The sequence below is a fragment of the Cyprinodon tularosa genome, unplaced genomic scaffold, assembly GCF_016077235.1.
Source record: "Cyprinodon tularosa strain WSP-4 unplaced genomic scaffold, ASM1607723v1 ctg56, whole genome shotgun sequence".
NCBI classification, from domain to species: Eukaryota; Metazoa; Chordata; class Actinopteri; order Cyprinodontiformes; family Cyprinodontidae; genus Cyprinodon; species Cyprinodon tularosa.
Window position 1 is genome coordinate 870,753 of NW_024039296.1, and position 20,910 is coordinate 891,662.

At 39.8% G+C, this 20,910-nt stretch overlaps 1 protein-coding gene across 1 annotated transcript in view; it reads left to right on the top strand.

The window, feature by feature from the left end:
• The first annotated feature begins 477 nt into the window (after positions 1–477).
• The window catches only part of si:ch211-106e7.2, a 28,438-nt gene continuing 8,005 nt past the window's right edge, over positions 478–20,910 (top strand). Inside the window, exon 1 of the mRNA XM_038305502.1 lies at positions 478–526. The gene's annotated coding sequence lies outside the window, so the exon portion shown is untranslated. The remainder of the gene's footprint in view (positions 527–20,910) is intronic.

A 20,910-nucleotide genomic window follows, 5' to 3' on the forward strand; every position in this document is an offset into this window, starting at 1 on the left:
TAGAATTTAGTTTCATGAAGATATAAAGATATACAGACATTATATTTCTGAATTACATCTCCGTCCAGTTGATGGCGGTAATGCACACAGGATGCAAACTGCCAGAAAACTCAATAGAAGAAGAAGAAGAACAGTTTAAATATTTTCGTTGTTTTTTGTTGTTGTTTTTTTTGGCCCTTAACTTGATGGATTTAGTATATTAGGAAAAGTTGAAAGGGGGTCGATTTGGCCCAACCCAGTTTAAAATAAACCGCACCCCTAAAAATATAGGGGAGTTTCTTTACTTTCCCTTCCGCTGATTGAAAAAGACTTCTCGCAGTTTCCTTGATGGAAGTGGATCGTCCTAGCGAACGCAGCAAAAGACAACGGAATACTTTAAAAGCGCAGACTTTGAACACGGATGGGTAACAAAGGGAAGGATCCATAACCATGGTGCGTGACGCACCATCATCTGCAAACAGCTCATGGAGAAGGCAGCCGAAAGGAAGAGAACGGATGTCTGAAAGCGCAGCATCGCAGCGGAACTGTAAGTCGCTTATCCACGCCTTGGAGTAGATCAATCAATCAATCAATCTTTATTTCAGACACAAAAGAGGTCCATAGTAAAAACAAAAGAAAAAGAAAACAAAAAGAAGCATGACAGTCACTGAGCCACAAATAAGTGATGACGCCAATGTTTCCACAATCTTGAGAAAAATCTCACTGTACTAAAAACAGGGTTTACTAAAATTGCTATTATATTATTGTATGACACGGATAATCTACACATACATTTATACATGAGATTCCTGAGCGCAGCTGCACATGTGGGAACAGCGTTATGTGCAAACATGTGGCTAGCACTGCTCCATCTAGGCACTTTGAGTAGGAGCCTCAGGCCATCATTGTATGCCACATAAAGTTTCTGCAGGCTACTTTTTTTATATCTTCGCCATAGATGGGCTGTGTAAAATGAAGTGCAAAAAACTTTAAAAAGAGCTACTTTCACAGAGGATGAACACATACCAAACTTTCTGATCAAAGTATTAGCCTGTGCATACATCATGCAATACTGCCTACAAATGTCACGATCATCAGATAGGTCATCAGTTATGTAATGTCCCAGATATTTAATTTCATTGCATATATTGAGGACAATGCCAGATAAAGAGAAGTCAGGGGTTATCAGATGCTTATCTGCTCTACTTCTAACAATCATGACATTGCTTTTCTTAGCGTTATATTTGACATCAAAATCACATCCATATTGGGAACAGACCCTTAGTAATTGTTGAAGGCCCGCACTATATGGGCATAAGATTACCAAATCATCCGCATAATAATTAATAATAAATATTATATATATATATATGTCTGATTTGGGTTGTTTCAGTGTCAGTCCCATGCAGATAAGCAGACGCATTCTTGTGGGGGTTTATGTTTTTTTTTTCTTTCTTTCAATAATGATCCTTAACACACCTACCCTGAAAGGTTGTAGAAGAACTAAAAGAGCAACTCCCACTTAACAGATTATCAGAATCAGGTTTACTTATAAGGAGTTTGAGTTGATGGTGCAGACAAATATACAAATATATGAATTCTCCTACAAGACTGTAGGTACTTAGAAACTAAATTTAACTGATTATGCATTGCTTGTCTAAACATGTGATTTTAACGTGCAGATAATGGTAAACTGCTTTTTTTCTGATTACCGTCATTTATCCTTCGTGAAGCAAGCCTCGAGAGTCCTCACGCGCTTCTTTAGGTCCCGCAAACATTAAGAATTACGGTAGTAACGCATACGCTTATTTCTAATGATGCTTGTAATTCTGATGGATATTTCTATTTTTTTTTCTTTCCACATATTTGACTTAACTGAATAATTTCTTCAGTTTTATGCTGTGTGTTTTTTTGTTTTTTTTGTTTTTTTTTTCTGACCGTAGATATGTTAACATATTAAAAACATGCAGTTACACCTGGGGATTCTCTGCTGTCTCTCTGAACCGAAAGCAGTTACATTTAATGTCAACAAGATTGACAACTTGGCACAAACAGTCAAAAGCTGCAGGGTTTGATGCTTTAGTGTTAAAATTCCACTTGACTGAGTTGGGCTTTGGTGAATCTTCTGTTAGAAAACACAGTCACGTGAAACAATTATTTCTAAAAGCATTTAAGTGTAACAAGAGTGAATAACATCTATAGTTTAAGATATTTACTTCCAGAACACAAGGACAAATAACATAAAGCTGAAGAAACTGTGATATACTGTTCCAAAAGGAAATTTAACGAGCAAAACATCCACATCCATATTTTCTAAATAAAGACTAACTATACTTTCCAAAAGCCTTTGCTAACAAATAGATGCATATATTTAAACATTTATGCTTCCTAGAAAAAAAGGTATAGTGGATAAAATTCTTTAACCAAAGACTCCTAGATGACTTACACACACACACTCACACACACACACACACACACACATATAATATATATATTATATGTATGTGTGTGTGTATATATATTGTCGAGTTAAAAAAAAATATGAGCGCTGAGAGTTGATATTATAGGAAGAAAAGGCTTTAATTTCACTTTGCAAAGGAGAACATACAACCAGCCTAAATGCAGCTCAGTGATGTTCTGAGGCTGCAGCATGCCAACCCCTGCATAAAAAGGGGACTACCCACACCTTAAAGCTGCAGTCTGTAACATTGAGAAGAGAGCAGACTTCGACTGAAAATTTAAAGAAAAACAGGTTTCACGCCACTCCCCCACCCTCTCTGCTTCACTCATGCCCCACCTCCAAGCTCCACCCCTCTCACAGCATCTGCGCGGCTACCGCATGCGACCCGAAGCGTCCAAGCAGCGTACGCGGCATGGAGTGTGAACCGGTAAGAGCGAGAACACTCACCTCCAAGCAGCTAGATGTAAGATGCTGGTTATACCGAAGTTTGCCGTGTAAGCAGTTGTCGGCAGGGGCAGTAAGGGCAGTTTCTCTTTCGCTGGTGGCTGTCGCTCCGCCATGACTTCCATGCGCGTCCTCCTGACTGCGGCAGCCGGGCGGCAGCGGCAGGTTAAGCGGTGGGGGGGCGTGATTCAGCGTGTGTGAGCTGTGATTGACACTCCATCAGACGCTACTCTGGCTGTGATTGGTTGTTTTGACTCGTCCCGAAATATTCTTTCCAGATTGAAATACAGGCAGTATGCGGGACCAATTGAAGCAGTTTTTTTTTTTTCACAGGTTACATATCACATGTACTGCTGTCTGGGCATAGGGACAGTTTAAGCCAATATGACAAAAAAGTGATTTTTAAAAACTTACAGACTTTAGCTTTAACATTTCCCAAGAGAAAACACTTTAGCTCATCAAAGGACAGAGATGACAATTGTTTTCTGTTCACACCAGGACGTGAGAATCTTGACTTGTTCCCCCCTTATCTAACCTAAGGGGAAACTTCCTTTCAAAAGCCCCTACTTTCCTTTCATCTCAGCAAGGCTTCTAAGTAATCATTTTTATTGAGGAAAAGAGAAGAAACAGACTTTAAAATCACTGACAAACAGGTTACCGAAAAATACCATTCCACAATATGTGTGTGTGTATATATATATATATATATATATATAAGCGTTCTGAAAACAGCCTGGCTATTGCACTTATCTTTAGTGTTAGTATATTGATGTGCATAATAGACTATAGTGTTTGTTTACAAGTAATTGCTAATATATGAAAAATGTAAATGTTTTGAACATTCTACTTGAGAGTATTACTGCTGCCACCATCTGTATCAGAGGGAAGAAAATGGTAGGGGTGGCCAAATTTGGCCTTGGCCCCCCATCTAGCACCGCCCCTGCTCACATTAAACAAAATAACTGCATTTTCAATCTACAGCCTCATTCTCTCCCCTTCTGCTCCTCCAGTCTCCATGTGTCTTTGAACTGCTGTTACTACTTTTTTTTTCTGCTTTTTGTCTGCTTTGACAGACAGGCAAAAAAACCAAAACCCAAACAATTGTAGGGATTCAGAACCTCCTGCAGCTGGATGTGGTGAGTGCTGGGGGCAAGAGGAGATAAAGATGGTGGAGGTAAATTGTTGGGGGAAGGGAAGATGAATGCATTGACAGACTTTTCACACTTGTTGAAGAACTTGTTCAGGTCATTTGCCCTCTTAATTTGTCCCTTCAACGACCCTGTTCTTTGTGTCGTGGCATGTGATGGTTCTCAAACCTTTCCAGATTGCTCTGATCTAACCCCTTGCTCACACTGGCTCCGGTGCAGTTACCGAGCCGGCGGAGACCGCAACTCCCGCACACCCCCTCTCACACCGCCCTTTTGACTACGGTGCGGTGCAGCTCTGCGGCTCCGGCAACAGGTCCAGAGATTTAACTCGCGTAAAACAGAAGTTCACTTGAGTTCACGTAACTTCACGCGATAACACGGCCCAAATAAGGATATTTGCGAGAGCTTGTTGCGGAGGGCTCCGGCACACTGCAAGGATAGCTGTCTTGCGGAATTTTCTGCAGCGCCGGAGTGTCTCGGTAACCGCAGCCGGTGAGAGAGGTTCACGTCTTTTTAATGACTTTGAATCACTGCAGCGCCGCACCCACCGCACCGCAACGGTAGGACCGGAGTCGGTGTGAGCCTGGGGTTATCCTTCCCTCAGCTTCTGTTTAACCTTTGTCTTGTAGCTGTCTTTGGCTTCCCTTGTACAGTGTTATACCTCCTGCTGTGCTGCTGTCATGGCCTCCTTGTCTTTTCTCCTGAAGGCAGCCTTCCTCCCATTTAGGACAGCTTTGACTTCCCTTGTTACCCACGGCTTGTCACTCCTCCTATTTTTACGTAATTTTAGGTACTTTTCCACAGGTATTTCCAATATCTTTTTACTTACCGGTGGAAAAGTACAATTTTTATATATTTTAGTCAAAGCCTTGCCCCTTTGAAGGCCATGGTGATACACATTGTAGTTTCATTAAAAACTTCACATATCAGCATAACTTTGATGTTTATCATTGATATGTCAAAACAACGTTTCATTAAAAAAATCACACAGCGGCATAACTTTTGTTGTTTGACCATTAAAACATCACACAGCGGCATAGCTTTGTTGTTTAACCTTGACATGTCAAAATAACTCATCCTTGGGTTTTCCCAATGCATACATCAAAACCTTGGGTTTTTCCAATTCCATATTTCGTCCCTCCTAATCTTATCTCAACCTTCAAACAGCCATGCACATATTACTTTTCTTAGACTTCAAACAGCCATGCACATATTACTTTTTTTAGATACATGTTGAAGCACACCATTTGACCATTATAACACGAATATATTTATTGTGAGACATTTATCCACTATATTCTATTCATGGTGCAGTATTAATTCACTACAGCACGGTAGGGAAACTAGTATTTTTATGAGTGTCTGAAATTTCCTGATTACGGAGGCTGACTGTAAGGAGCAGACGCGGTCTGCTCATGTGCTTTTTGTTATTTGAGATCTGAGCCAGAACTGAATCGCGCCGAGACCAACTGATGAACTAGTACCGTGTTAGAGCAGTTCGGTTGTGTCTGCCACGGTCCAGTTAAGTTGTGCATGCCATTTACACTCAACATTTATCTCTGTTACAATGCACGGACTGATCTCGGCACAGTTTCAAAAGGGTAGTGTAAATGCGGCTGTTGGCTGTAGGTGAACAAAGTAGTTATCCAGCTTACCGTGTGGGGGGAGGGATGTGGCCTCTGTATGCATCCTTCACATTAGCATACAGGAGGTCGATTGTCGTGTTTTTTTATGGTTGGACAGTCAACAGCCTGATGGAAAACGGGCAGAGTCCAAAGTTGCATTGTTAAGTCACCCAAAATAATCATAAATGTGTTAGGGTGCTGAGTCTGTAGCCAGGCTGTGATAGTGTGTATCTCCTCACAGACAGCTGCTGCGTCCACTCTCAGAGAAATGTAAACACAGATGATGATCACGTGACTTAATTCCCTTGGCAGATGATATGGCCCTAGGCAAATGGCTAACAGCTCGAGGTCCAGGCAGCGTAACAGTCTTTTCTGAGATGTGTCATGGGTTACACCAGCAGTGGTTCACAAACATGATCAGGCCCCCTATTGTTTTAGTGTCTGTCGGCTCTTAACGCAGTGAATCCCAGCAGGTCCAAATTAGCGTCCAGTACGCGGTAGTTTATCCATGTCTCCTTAAAGATGAGCAGGCTGCTTTCTCTATAAAATCTGCTGGTTTTTCAGTGCAGTCAGCTCATCCATCTTGTTAAACGGTGAGTTCACATTCCCAGGGCTGCAGACTTTTCACCCAACCTTGGGGTGAGATTTTGAAATGGTTTGGACAGGAAACCCTGTCAGGGTTAGATGAGGACACGTGCAGCCATAGGTTGGAGGATTTAACTGAAAGAAAGTGGCAATATGTGGAATTTTTATGGAACAGTTAATTTTACTGAATAACAAGTGATCCATAGTTATGTGGAGCATTTTTCTCACAATATACATTATTTTCTATATGTGGGTGTTTTGAGATTGAAGTAAAGCAGAATGGGCTCTACTAAAATACTTGCATCTTACATAAACTGTAAACGAAGAATTTCACAACTTTTTCAAAATTCTTCTCTGCAGTTCAAGTAAAATAAACAATGGGGAACTGACAAGTTCTTACTGGATTGCTGGCACTGATACAGGAACCAGTGCAATTGAAACCTATGCCAACTACACTGTGGGCCGGATTTATCAAGATCCAATTTTGCGTGCAGTAATTTGCGCTCGCAAACTGGAATTTTGCGCGAGGGGCTGAACCATGGTTTGCGGGTGATTTAACAAGAGTGATTGCGTAACTGGTGGAAGGTGCAAAACTGTTGGAGACGCCCTATTTAAATGATGGTTTTGCGCGTTTTGTGGTTTGCGGCAAAGTAGTTTGTAGTCTGTACAAACTAGTGCATTAAGAAATTTAAATCTTAGTGACCCCCAACAAAAAAAATAAATAAGTAAAAAAAAAAAAAAAAAAAAAAAATATATATATATATATATATATATATAAAAAATTGGCAACCTTTATTCCCTAAGGTGGTATGTGCTGCAGTAAAAAAAAACAAACAAAAAAAACAGGTGTTTTGTATTGGCCTGTGACTGTGGATGAGATCCCGCAGCATTTGGCACGTTGCTCCACAGGCGCAGGGGGAGAACCCCGACCCTGTCAGACAGCACTTCTGAAAAAACGAGATTGGGAGATCCCAGCTCACGCTGCAACCGTACGCTGGAATGACCCAGATGCAAAAAAGTGCAATGTTGCAAGGAGTTTTGTGATATCTGGTATTGCGTGGGTCCTCCTTGTGGCTGGCTCCAAATCCATTCGGAGTTCCTCCAACAGCTCCAAAATGGAAATGCTGGATAAACGAAATGTTTTGATGATCGTTTCCTCGTTCATTGCAAAAATATTCACACGGAGTGAAAAAATGCGTTCTCTGCGTCTCCTTGCTTTATTTCCATGTCTCCTTCTTGCGACAATAACCGCTGCCATGTGTGCGCAATTACGCATACAGACCATTTGCACCTTCTTTTGAAACGTGTTAAATATAGTCAGATACCGTTAGCAAAATTGCGTTCAAGTTTGATAAATCACTTTGCGAGTGCTAAATTAATATATTTACATGTTCTTCTCCCACAAGACGCACTTTAGCGTGTAAACGCCCCATATTGCATATTCATTGCAGAAAAGTACTAAATGGATCAGAGGCGCTATTTAGCACGTTTTAAAGACCAAATGCTTTTAGCACGCTGTTGATAGATCAGTTTGTACATTTTTTAGCGTGCGCAGTGAAATAGCTCACGTTTTAATACACGCAAACCTTTGATAGATCCGGCCCTGTGTATGAATATTTGGTTATAGGCTAAGGATTATAAAGCTTCATTCATTGTCATTTTTTTTTTTTTTTACATTGGCAAAACAGCTAAACAATTCATCATGACACCAGACAGCACTTCTGTGTGTTTCATTTGGAAAATGTGATGGAAATTAAGTTATTTAAAGTTATTCAACATATTCAATGGACCAAAAAAAGGAGAAATTAATAAGATAAGAAATAATAAAATGAGAACATCCCTGTGGTTCTCTCTTTAAGAATCCTGGATAAATGAGCTGCTCTGCACATCCTCTCTGGATGTGGTTGGTCTTTTCTTGGGTGGCTGATCTTTTTGCAAAATAAAATGAAATGGTTCTTTTTCTTTTTGTTGAGCTGCTATGGGTTTGTGAGGCAAACCTGAAAATTTTAAGAGTTAAAATATTTGTGTGGTTTAATTACTCCTAAATTCCAATGGGAGATTATTAAACTAGACTGAGCAATAATTATTTAACTAAAACTGGGACTAAAAAAAGCACTATGTAAAGAAAAAAACATTTCATGTGATCCTACACTCAGTCAATTTAAGCTATCTGCTCTATTTTTTTTATTCCTATTTACTCAAGTACTAGATTGCTTAAAATGTTCAATAATTTACAAAGAGAATTATCCTAGTCCAGATGGGATTAGATAAAAATTAAAATCAAATGCCTGTCTTTTTTTTCACTATCTGGTTCAGTGAATAGATGGCAATACGGACTGGATATGAACCTGGCATGTCATTGTGTGTTAGCACTACGGTTATATTAAACATGCGGACTGGATTTTGATCACCATGGTATTTTTATACATAAGTGGAATGGAGTTGAGTTGTAATGTCTTGTCATTTTTTAGTGTGAGAAATTGGCAATATGGAGTGAGAGTGTGTGAAGACACCGAGATGGGTGAGTCTCACTCCCAATTGGTGAGAGTTGACAACCCTGCATTCCCCGTGATTATGGAGGGAATCAATGGTTTGTAGCGCCTCAGATTCTCAGCTAGCCTAGCCTTAAGCTTAGCACTGCCATTGCAGCCCCTGTATTTCATCCTCAGCTCCTCCAGAATGGCATGTTGTATACCGGGATGACCCATTGTTCTCAGCTCCACCATTTCCTCTGAGTATGTAAGGAAACCAGCTCTGTGTTGCATGTTCAATAAAGATTAAATTGTCCCATGGTTGGAACATAGTAAAATAAATTAAAAGGCACAAAAGAGCTGAAAAGTTTTTAAAAAGTCTGTTCGTTGAAAACATATACATATTTAGTTTTTATTTATCTTTTTTTTTTTTAAAGAAAACACATTTTTTATAAAGGCAACAGAAGCTTCTTCAATTTTTCTCAAAGATTGCTTTAAAGGGCTGATTTAACTGAAATAGTCCTAGGTCATCAAATCAGTGTCAGTTTAGGCTCTCAAATGGTCTGCATGTAGGGTATTTGAAGGTCAAGCAGGTGTCAGGGTTGAGTGACACAGTATTAACTTGGTATCAGTTTAGTTTGACAATGTGTCGTAATGCTTCATGACTCCTGTTAGCTTTATTTAATGATGATTATAAAGTTAATGTGCGTACATATGAAACATTGGAGAAATGAAATGCTTCACTCTGTTTACTGCAAACTGTCATGCAACGGTGGTGGAAAATGACTGATGTTTGTGCAAGGCTAATCAGTTATCAGAAGACCACAGTTCTGTGATTCAATCAGAGGAGCATTCTGTCCTATGACCTGATCAATTGCCTTGTCAGAGGAACACTCTGTTTTGTAACCCACCCCATGTGTTATGATCTACTAATAAAAAGGCTCTGCAGAGGAAGTCCGGGAGAGTGTAGTGAGTTGGGTGTAACTCTCTCCTTCTGCAGAAGCTGTTGAATCCCTTTTCTGTGTAGACTCAGTTCCTCTTTTACGAACCTACATTTTTGGACCTAACTACTCCTCATCAACTCATCTTACCCACCTTAAAGAATTCCTTACTGTGGGCTCAAAGGGCCACAGTTGAGAGCACTGCACTGAAGCATATACACTATATTGCCAAAAGTATTTGCTCACCCATCCAAATTATTGGAATCAGGTGTTCCAATCACTTCCATGGCCACAGGTGTATAAATTCAAGCACCTAGGCATGCAGACTGTTTTTACAAACATTTGTGAAAGAATGGGTCGCTCTCAGGAGCTCAGTGAATTCCAGCGTGGAACTGTGATAGGATGCCACCTGTGCAACAAATCCAGTCGTGAAATTTCCTCGCTCCTAAATATTCCACAGTCAACTGTCAGCTGTATTATAAGAAAATGGAAGTGTTTGGGAACGACAGCAACTCAGCCACGAAGTGGTAGGCCACGTAAACTGACGGAGCGGGGTCAGCGGATGCTGACGCGCATAGTGCGAAGAGGTCGCCAACTTTCTGCAGAGTCAATCACTACAGACCTCCAAACTTCATGTGGCCTTCAGATTAGCTCAAGAACAGTGCGCAGAGAGCTTCATGGAATGGGTTTCCATGGTCGAGCAGCTGCATCCAAGCCATACATCACCAAGTGCAATGCAAAGCGTCGGATGCGGTGGTGTAAAGCACGCCGCCACTGGACTCTAGAGCAGTGGAGACGCGTTCTCTGGAGTGACGAATCGCGCTTCTCCATCTGGCAATCTGATGGACGGGTCTGGGTTTGGCGGTTGCCAGGAGAACGGTACTTGTCTGACTGCATTGTGCCAAGTGTAAAGTTTGGTGGAGGGGGGATTATGGTGTGAGGTTGTTTTTCAGGAGCTGGGCTTGGCCCCTTAGTTCCAGTGAAAGGAACTCTGAATGCTTCAGCATACCAAGACATTTTGGACAATTCCATGCTCCCAACTTTGTGGGAACAGTTTGGAGCTGGCCCCTTCCTCTTCCAACATGACTGTGCACCAGTGCACAAAGCAAGGTCCATAAAGACATGGATGACAGAGTCTGGTGTGGATGAACTTGACTGGCCTGCACAGAGTCCTGACCTCAACCCGATAGAACACCTTTGGGATGAATTAGAGCGGAGACTGAGAGCCAGGCCTTCTCGTCCAACATCAGTGTGCGACCTCACAAATGCGCTTCTGGAAGAATGGTCAAAAATTCCCATAAACACACTCCTAAACCTTGTGGACAGCCTTCCCAGAAGAGTTGAAGCTGTTCTAGCTGCAAAGGGTGGACCGACGTCATATTGAACCCTATGGATTAGGAACGGGATGTCACTTAAGCTCATATGTGAGTCAAGGCAGGTGAGCAAATACTTTTGGCAATATAGTGTATCTGTAGCCTATGGTTTTTGGTGTGTTGTAGAGCTTGCTCTGAGTTGATGTACTGACAAATTTAAGGGGAAGATGAGTTTCATAAAATAAGAGGCAAAGTTTCAGGTATTTGAACTCCTAATGATTGATCATAATGTAGATTTCTTCTTCTAGCAGTTGCATTTCAATTTGAAAGAGGATCAAATTTACTCTTCAAAACATGCTTCAACACAACTAGATATCTGGGTACATAATTAAGGCACATGATAAGGACTTGTACCTGTTGGGACAGGTATGCTTCTATGTCAAGCAGGGCTGTACCTTTGGCTTTTTTAACAGAAGCACCAGTGCACTTAAATAAAAAAATATAGGGCCACTATGAATTTTCTTAAATGGCACCTTTTAAAATTCCCATTAACCTGGGCAATTATTCATGTTTCTTGAGGCTGTCTTTTTTTTTTTTTTTCCCATGAAAATCTCCTACTAAAAGGGAAGTATAGACCCTTTCTTATATGAATAGTTTATGACGGTTTTAGCCTAACCTTTTTCATATGGCATTTTATTGCAGTCATTTTTCTTCAGACCAGTCATAACAATACGGAAGAGGATTAGGGCCACTGAAAAAAAAAAAAAAAAAAAAAAAAAAAGTTAACAGATTTTTTTTTATTTTATTTCAGTATAGTATGGGGGGAAAAAGTCAGAATTTTGACTTTAATTTCAGAATTCTGACTTTAATCTCAGAATTCTGACTTTTTTTTCTTCTCAGAATTCTGACTTTTTTTTTCTTCTCAGAATTCTGACTTTTTTTTCTTCTCAGAATTCTGACTTTTTTTTCTTCTCAGAATTCTGACTTTTTTTCCCCTCAGAATTCTGACTTTTTTTCCCCTCAGAATTCTGACTTTTTTTTCCCCTCAGAATTCTGACTTTTTTTTTTCTCCTCAGAATTCAGACTTTTTTTTTTCTCCTCAGAATTCAGACTTTTTTTTTTCTCCTCAGAATTCAGACTGAATTCTGACAGAAAAAAGTCAGAATTCTGAGATTAAAGTCAGAATTCTGACTTTTTTCCCCATGACTTTTTTTTTTTTTTCAGTGGCCCTAATCCTCTTCTGTATAACAAGGATGCCATATGAATTCTGATTTTCTTGGATTATTTATTTGGATTTTGCGTTTTCCTCTAAACACTATGCATATCAGAATAAATGTTAAAAGCTAATGTTTAGACTTCATAGCTCCATTCCTTATGCCGTCATAATATATATTCCTCATGCATTCAATAAAAACATTTTGTTGCGTTCCAGAAAGTTATTTTAATTCTGTGTTGTTGTTTAAAGGCAGTCAACAGAGGCACATAGTGAAGTTGTTTGATTAGATGCAGGGAAAGAAATCTGTGCTCGTACTTGTGCTGCTATTTTTTTATGTATTTTTTTCCTACCGGGTAAAATGGTACAGCCCTGATGCCAAGGAGGGATTTCCCTTTAACCTCTTGGCAGAAGTCCAGGAACTGCAACAACCTTTTTCCAGGAAGCATTTTTGTACACTTGGTCATTAGTGACATTTACACTGTCAGCCAGTCTTTCAGAAGAAAAAATCTTTCATGCCTTTAGGAGGAACAGATTTTTAAAGGGTGAGCCACTGCAGATGCCTTGGGAGATTTGCTCCTCATAAGACACATTCCTTTAGTTTTATTCTTTTAATTATTGGTTTGTCTTTTTTTTTTTTTTCTTTTGTGAGCTTCCTCCAACACCTCAATTGGATTACAACTGGACATGCACCGATAAAGAGTGTCTGCCGATTGCCAATTACATGATTAAATCCATATTTTCTGCTGTCGAATGTGAATTGAAATTGTATCAATATCATAGCTGAGAGAACATATTATGAATGAACCCTGTTGTTGTGAATAACCATTGTATTCAATGCCCAGCCAGCTGGGATGCCATATTATGTTCTGATACTATAGGATGTTTATTGCCCTCCCCGGTAGGGGTGGCATATACCTTTTCTTTAATGAGACATTATTTGGCCTGTGATATATTGTTTATGAACAAACGCCCTACTTGCTGTGTGTTAGAACAATAAATGAGTGATTTGATCACTAATCATGGTCAAACTGATAATTCTGCACATACATGGAATAAGTTCACCAAAACTTCTGAGGTTATTACAGACATCCCAAGTTCCAAAAACTCATTTCAGGGAGATAAAATTTTTTTTTTTTTTAACAGATGAATTTAACAGTTTTTCTTGAGTTCTAATTCAAATTTATTGAAAACAGTAGTTTTAACTTAAATCAAGTCAAAAATATGTAAAATTCCTAAATTATAAATGTATATTGACCTCATAAGAAATAGAATTTCTATTGAACCTAATTGAAAAGAAATTTCACGTCATGCAGCTCTCTTAATATATATGAATCCCTTGCCCTGATTATTTATTTCATGCTTTTCTGTGCCCTATGAAAACGTGCTGGCCCCCTCCTGGCCCCCTGGTACATCTGGTCTAGAGCCGCCACTGTTCCTCCCCTTGATTAGACGTGGATATACTTTAGTATATTCTGCTGTAAAATCAGTCCTATATTTTCGTTTTTTACTCGAGGATTCAACCTCTGCCGTTTCACAGGATGCACAGCTTTGAGTGGTACCTAGGTGACTTCCAGAGAGTAACCCAGAGAAACTTATCAGACTGATCCAATCAGCTCCCTGACAACCAGTCGCCTGGAACGCTGGTTGAGCAGAGCATCGCTTTGGACAGATATGATGCACAGGTGTCACCAGCAACCTCTCCTCCCCACACCCCGCTCTCTCTTGTTGTTGTTTGCAAAATTGAAATAGTTCTAATCTGCACATGGTGCATGAATTATTACCTGCCCGATCTGACTCGCATTGAAAAAAAACACCACCTCCCATAGTCTAAAATCCGTGATAATTTATCATCTGTGAATAACTATCGATATCAGGGAGACTCCCGGAACCTCCAGTAGACTTTGAATATCTGTTGGTAACAAATCATTCAGCTCCAAGTCAAACATATTTCAGTTAAAAACTCTTGACTAAAACTAGTGAAACTAAACCACTATGTACAAAGAGGAAGGGGAAACATGGTTGAAAACCATATTGCACTTTAAGATGGAATTTTAGTTTGAAAACCAAAGTTTATCTGGAAGAATTTGGGATGTCATCAAATTAGCTTTTTACTAATTTAGAGCAATTGGAATGTTTTCAAACCAATAAAAATCCAAGTGGTTTTAAAAAACATTATTTGGCCAAATGTCTTATTAAATGATTTTCTTGCGTTGGAACCAATAACCTTTATTTAAATGATTATTTTCCTTCTTAGTAAGGTTGTCACTATACTAAACTTTTCAACTCTATACCGATACTAAGGAAAATATTCGATACTCTATACCGTTTTCAATACACATTTCAACAGAAATATTTTGATAATTAAAATGCAATAAATAAATACAATAAAAAATAAGAACAATATTTTGAGGTTGTTTGCTGTGCACAGTATTAAGCAAGCTTGATAAAAAACTTACAAAATTAAAATTAAGTTTTCCTTCCTTGGCTATGCTTTGCACACATAACAATGACACTAGCCAAACTGGTTAAGAAACAAAAATAATTCTCAGCAGCTGCACCTGTTACCAAAAAAAGTCTGAAACTGAATAGTGCACAAAATTATTCAATCATACAGTGTTCAGAAAGTGCATTTTCCTCTATTCTGCACTTTAAATGAATGACTGTTTAGGTGAAACTGGTGGTAGCACTGTATCGATACTTTTAAAAATGAGTATTGTATCCGGATACAACGTTTCAGTATCGATACTTTTTTGAGTATTGATACTTTTGACAACCCTACTTCTTTGAAATGGCTAGCAGTGAATAGACATGAGGATTACATTAAATTACTTTTAGTCATACTTTGTAATCGAAATGTAATGAGCATGTGAGAAAACACATGGACGTTAATGTTATATCGGTGTTTAAACTCCTAGTGAAATAAAGTTAGTCTCTCCCTGCCCTGTGGCGCTGTTTCCTCGGTGGGCTTCTCCGATCTACTGCTGTGCTTCTCCGCTGTCCTCTTGAGCTGCCTTATCTCACTGCTCTGGCGCGCTGTCTGGCTAGCAGGCTTCTCAAATCTACCGCTGTGGTCCCTTAGCTCCAAAGGGCGGCACAGCAGATTGCCTTGTCCCAGTTATTGTGCTCCTCCTTCAGATGTTCTCACACTGATTCCCGCTGTTACTGTCTGAGCCCAGAATGCTGTTTCCCACTGTTATCCGGGTAATTTGTGTGCGTTTTGGGTGTGCTGACCAAAACAATCATGGCCCATGCGCAGTTGGAGGATGTGTTTCCGCTCAGAGAAAAACTCAAAGATGCAATGCCCTTTGCCTAAAATTGGCGGTCCTCATAGTCAATGTAGTTATAATTTTCCTGCTGAGGATTATAATGTTTAACAAAATAAGATGTTATTTTATGCTATTGTAGTGAATTAGTGTGCACCAATGATTAAAATTATATACACAACATCTTTCACATTGAATAGAGGGCTTACTTTAAAGGTTTAATCGTTTGTGCATCAGCATGGAAAAATTCTGAGCTGTGTGTGAGAGACCCTGCACATACAGCTTTACAGATAAGGCTGGTTAATTAAAGGAGAATTCCGGTTTTTAACACTTTTAGCCCATTTTCTGTAGTGTCCAGGATGAAATCGAATGATCGACACCAAAATTTTGACAATTGGTCCTGTCTCTGCTTTTTGGCTCATGCAGAATCACCCCCTGGCTGCTTCAGAATGGCTTTCATAGTGCATGTCCGATAATGTCCTTAAAACAACCTTAAACTTTCTTTTTTTAAAATATGCTACTCACCGGGTCGTCAGCGCTGTTCAATGACGTTCCAAAAAAAGTTTCGTAAAGAAAAAACGTTCCTGTAGTGTTTTATTTAGCATTTTGTAAATCCCATTGAGTTCTGTTGGAATAGTCAATATTCCCCTGCCACCGGAAACGGAAATGGGGCCTGTTTACACAGTTGTAGTCTTTTCGCTTCACTCTGTGTACTCCGACGTCGAGAATCAGGAATCCACCTTTCGTATTCCATTTTCAGAGTTTTTTAAAGTGTTTAACAGAGACGTTAGCACCTCGACGTCGGAGTAATTGTCAAAATTTTGGTGTCGATCATTCGATTTCATCCTGGACACTACAGAAAATGGGCTAAAAGTGTTAAAAACCGGAATTCTCCTTTAAGTGGAAAAAATTCTAAGTGCAGCTTTGCAGGTGTAGGTTTCTAAGGAAGGGAAGAATTCTGAGCACAGCGTCGAAAAGGCAGATGGCTGAGGTCATTAATGCCTCAGAAGCTGCAGAGAGTCAGCGTAAGGCCTGTTTGAAGTGCAGTGGTGCAGAAGTGCACAGCTTAGTTAAACTAATTGTGATAAATGGAGTTGTCATCTTTAACACACACACACACGTCTTTAACACACACACACCGAGCAGTACGGGGTATAGTAAATGTGATGTTTTACTGAAACTTTAAGCACCCTAGTTTGATGTGAAAGTTATACTCATGACTCACTGGAAGAGAACTTTTTTTCAAAACACTAATAACTAAGACTGTGTTCTCCCCTGAAACATTAATAACCAAGACTGTGATGTATTAATGGCAATATATGTTATCATAACCTATAAGAGATGTAACCATGATCTGTAATAACGGGTTTGTTGAATAAATATATAAAAAATATGTTTTGAAAAGGACTTTCCTCCGGTAGAATAAAATTAATTAGACTTAACTGAAGAAAATGCATCTAAAATGGTGAAAAGAAAGGAGGAGCTTGGGGGAGGAGCCCCAACAGCCCGAAATGTATAAAAGGGAAGCTGTTTCATTGTATTATCAGTTGTTCTCCGGAGGGCAGCTCAGTGTGGATGCTCTGTGTTTTGCAATAAAACACTCTGGACTTGGAAAACCGTGACTCCTGCCTGTTTTTCAGATTTTTGTTGAAGACTTTTTTGCTTTTTGAGAACTTTGAATTTTTATAAAACTAGTTCCAATTTTTAAGTCGTTAAGAAGAGAAATTCTACGACACTATAAAATAAGTTGGTCTCACAAGGAAAAATAACATTACTGCAGCATTGTTGAGGGACGGGGACCAAGTACTGAAATACAGAAATGGAGAATATATTATGGCAGACAAAAGAGTTGTTTTTTCATAAATTACTGAATTAACTGATATATTCAAACTTGAACACTTTGCCACTTTTCTCTCTTTAGCATTCTTTTTTTCCATCTTCCTGCCACCTTCAGCAGCGTCTCTCTGCCTATCTGGTGTAGCATAAGTATTACATCTCCTATCATGGCTTACCCAGTTTCAGACGCTTTTATCGTTGCAGTCAGTTTTCTGTGCTGGTTGAGGAGTATATGCGATGTATAATCTAAGGATGGGCAGCAAATTTACTAGTCCCAGGTGTTGGGACAAAGCTTGTAGAGGGGAGGATGGGATGTTTAGATAAGAGGGCAAAATGACCTTACTCGCACACACAGAGCTGATTTAGTAGAAACCAGAAAAACAACTCTATATATGGAGACGGAAACTATAGGCAGGATCAATAATATGTACTCTTTGTGTCGAATTGTAAGATTTTTCCTGAGGAAAAAGTCATAAAACAAGCCTGTGCGGGGAGAAGGGCTGAGTGCTGTTTGCAGATGTTGGCTGAAACTCTTCTCCACTTTGCAAAGGTGAACAGAAGCTCAGCTGTCTGTCATTTTATTTCACTCCATCTGAAGTTACCCGGGGAAGCTGAGACAAATTTTTTCAACAGGGTACATTATTCAGCTTTGAAAAAGAGGAGGGGTAGATTCTTTATTCTGAGTGTCTCATTAAAACGTATCAACATCTGCTAAGGGTTAAGAGATGACAAAGCAAACTGTCTTTGTTGTAAAATGAAAAATAACTTGAGCACCTAAAAGTTGTTGTAATTCTTAGGATCTAACTCATAGGTCACGGTTTAGCCGTCCAGATCGGGACCAACCTGCTGGCTAATCCGGACCCAACCTGACGTAAAACCTTTATAGATTACCGCATGTTGTCCGATGGCAGTGTCTAATTTCCCTTGTGCGGCTTCTCCCGTTTGTATGGTAAAGCCCTCCAGAGCACCCGAACTGTGATACAAATTAGCCAATGAGCTGTGTCAGTCTGGTCTGCTGCTGCAGGCCACTTTTAGACACTGCAGGCAAACCTGTGGCAAGCTGGGTGGTGGGAAAGAAGACGATGAGAAAAAGTGGAAGAGAGTGGATTGCTGGAAGAATTGTGGTGAACTGGTGACAGGAAAGTAAAATGGCATGCTCCAAGATGACCCTGCACATTTTGAGTACGTTTGGCTCAACTTACTGCTGTGAAGCAGGATTCTCCACCATGAACAGAATCAAAAATAAATATGGATCCAGGCTCAAAATGAGCACCTTGATATGTGCTTTAGAATTGATTTGTCACCATTTAAACCCTTTTTTTAAAGCCTTGCAGGCAGCCTAAGGCCATCTGCTCTCTTTAGCCTATAAAAAACAAAACAAAAAGTAACAAATGTTCAGTTCAGATGTCTTATAAAATATGTGAATCAAGAAATTGGCTATATACCAAGATGAACGATTGTTGTTCTCTACTTAAAAAAAAAATCTAACGTATAAGCTGGAAGCATTAACACCTCATTTTATTGTTAAATTCTGTTTAAAGTAACAGATTATAATTAAAAATGTGTTCTTTATTCGGACCCCACTGATTTTTAATTGGTGACCCCTGATCTAAGACCTTTATTATTGGTATGTATGTGGATATTTTTTCCTGTCCACTCTCTTCTAATGAACTATGGAACTTTCTGGCAACAATCCGCAAACAATTTCTTGAACGTAATTTTTTTGTAGTGGGTAGGTCTGGCCTTAATATCTCACAAGTTATACAACGGTTCTTGTTTTGAAAAAATGCTTGACGGCTCACTTGGAAATGGCAGAATTTCAATCTTATCTTTATACAAAACTCTTGGCCTACTGCTGTTGGAGGGGGAACAACTGCGTAATTGGTCCTCCTGGCCTGCATGCTCGTCTAAACATACTGTTATTTCAGGAATGTTCTTTTCCCCAGATGTGGGGAGAAAGAAAACAAATTCTGACAGCCACAGAATTTATCTACCATAAAAGTGAAACTGTGTACGAAAATACACTTTGTGGACTTTCTTTTGTTTGCAGCAATTTTCTTTTCTTTTTTTTTTTTTAACAGTGTCCTGTCTGGCAATGTGGCAATAAGAATAATTATCTTGATGCCACAAAAGAGCCCAACAGATTTTACTTTCGCAAGTGTAGCAGTATGGCAATTGCCATACTGCTCCACTTGTTTCATGCATATAAATTGCTTGTTTGCAGCAATTTTCACCAGAGATGGCTTGCACTGTTAAGGTTGAATTCTTTTGGCATATAAACCTAAGAATTAGAAATGCAAATTATCAACTTAAATGTTTTAGCGTAAAATTTGTCTCAGATTAGCTGACATTGTCCATGAAAAGCTTAGGCCCCGTCCACACGAAGACGAACCCTGGCCTAAACGCACAAATTTTTCACCAAACCAGCCTCTCATCCACACGAAGCCAGCGTTTCGGGGGTGTGTAAACGATCTTTTTTTTATTCAGCCTTCAGAGTGGGAAGATTTCGAAACGCAGTTTTTGCGTTTCCATCTTTACGCTCTAACCGCGTTTTTTTTTTTACACGCATGCGTCATAGCGTCGCCTCTAAACACGCATGCGCGACACAGTATCACAACAACAATGGCGCCGTTGCTGCTAATGCTACTCACCTTGCTGTCGGGCTTACAACAGAATCTTCTTCTTCTGGAATATCTCCAGGAAGAACAGAGCAATATCGACGACATAGTTCAGCACCTGAATTTGACTTAACCACGAAAATGGACCCGCAGGGCAACCATGTATAAATATTAGTGCGCATGCCCAACATTTCGTCGCTTATTTTTGCTTTGGCACCACAGCGCCACTTACAGGCCTGGCATACATTTTGCAGCGTTTTCATGCATTCGTGTGGACGCTCACATTTATTTTACATCTCCGTCTTTACGGCAAACGTTTTGGAAAATATCAGCGTTTCGTGTTCGTTTTGACTTCATGTGGACGGGGCCTTAGTTATGCTACACCAACATACAGTCTGTGTGGAAATGAGATGTGTGGACACACCCTCTGCAGCTTTTATACTTCCTAATTAAGCTTATAGCATCACACTACATGCGGAAGTAGAAAACACAGCAATTTCCAACATTTTTTAAAGCTTCTTGTCATTAAAGACTGAAATTAAATATTTTCCAGAGTTTCTCACAATGTGTTAATTGTGGTCTGTATATATTTATGGGCTCATTGTGAGCGGCCATCTGCTGAGGCCAACTGTTGTTTACCAACCCCTGATAGGAGTAGTCACTGCCCCCGGGCAGGTGGGGGGAACCACGGGGCCGCCGTTGTCCAGGTTACAGTCACCGGCGCCCTGTTTCGACTACGTGCTCCACTGTAGTTGACCAAAATCCAGGACGATTTTGAATTCCCCCTGCACACAGCTCATCTAAATATTCATGAGCATACCATAAAAGGAAGAAAACCTGTCGTTTCATTCTGGGGCTCTTAACCAGGCTTGCATTAGGGCTCATAGAACAGAAAATATGCCATTTTCAGGCCAACTAATGTTACACACCCTATTCAGGGACCTTTAGGACCAGCACTAAATACCCTATATAATCATTCTCTGACTCCCTTAATCTCTGCTTCTTCACAA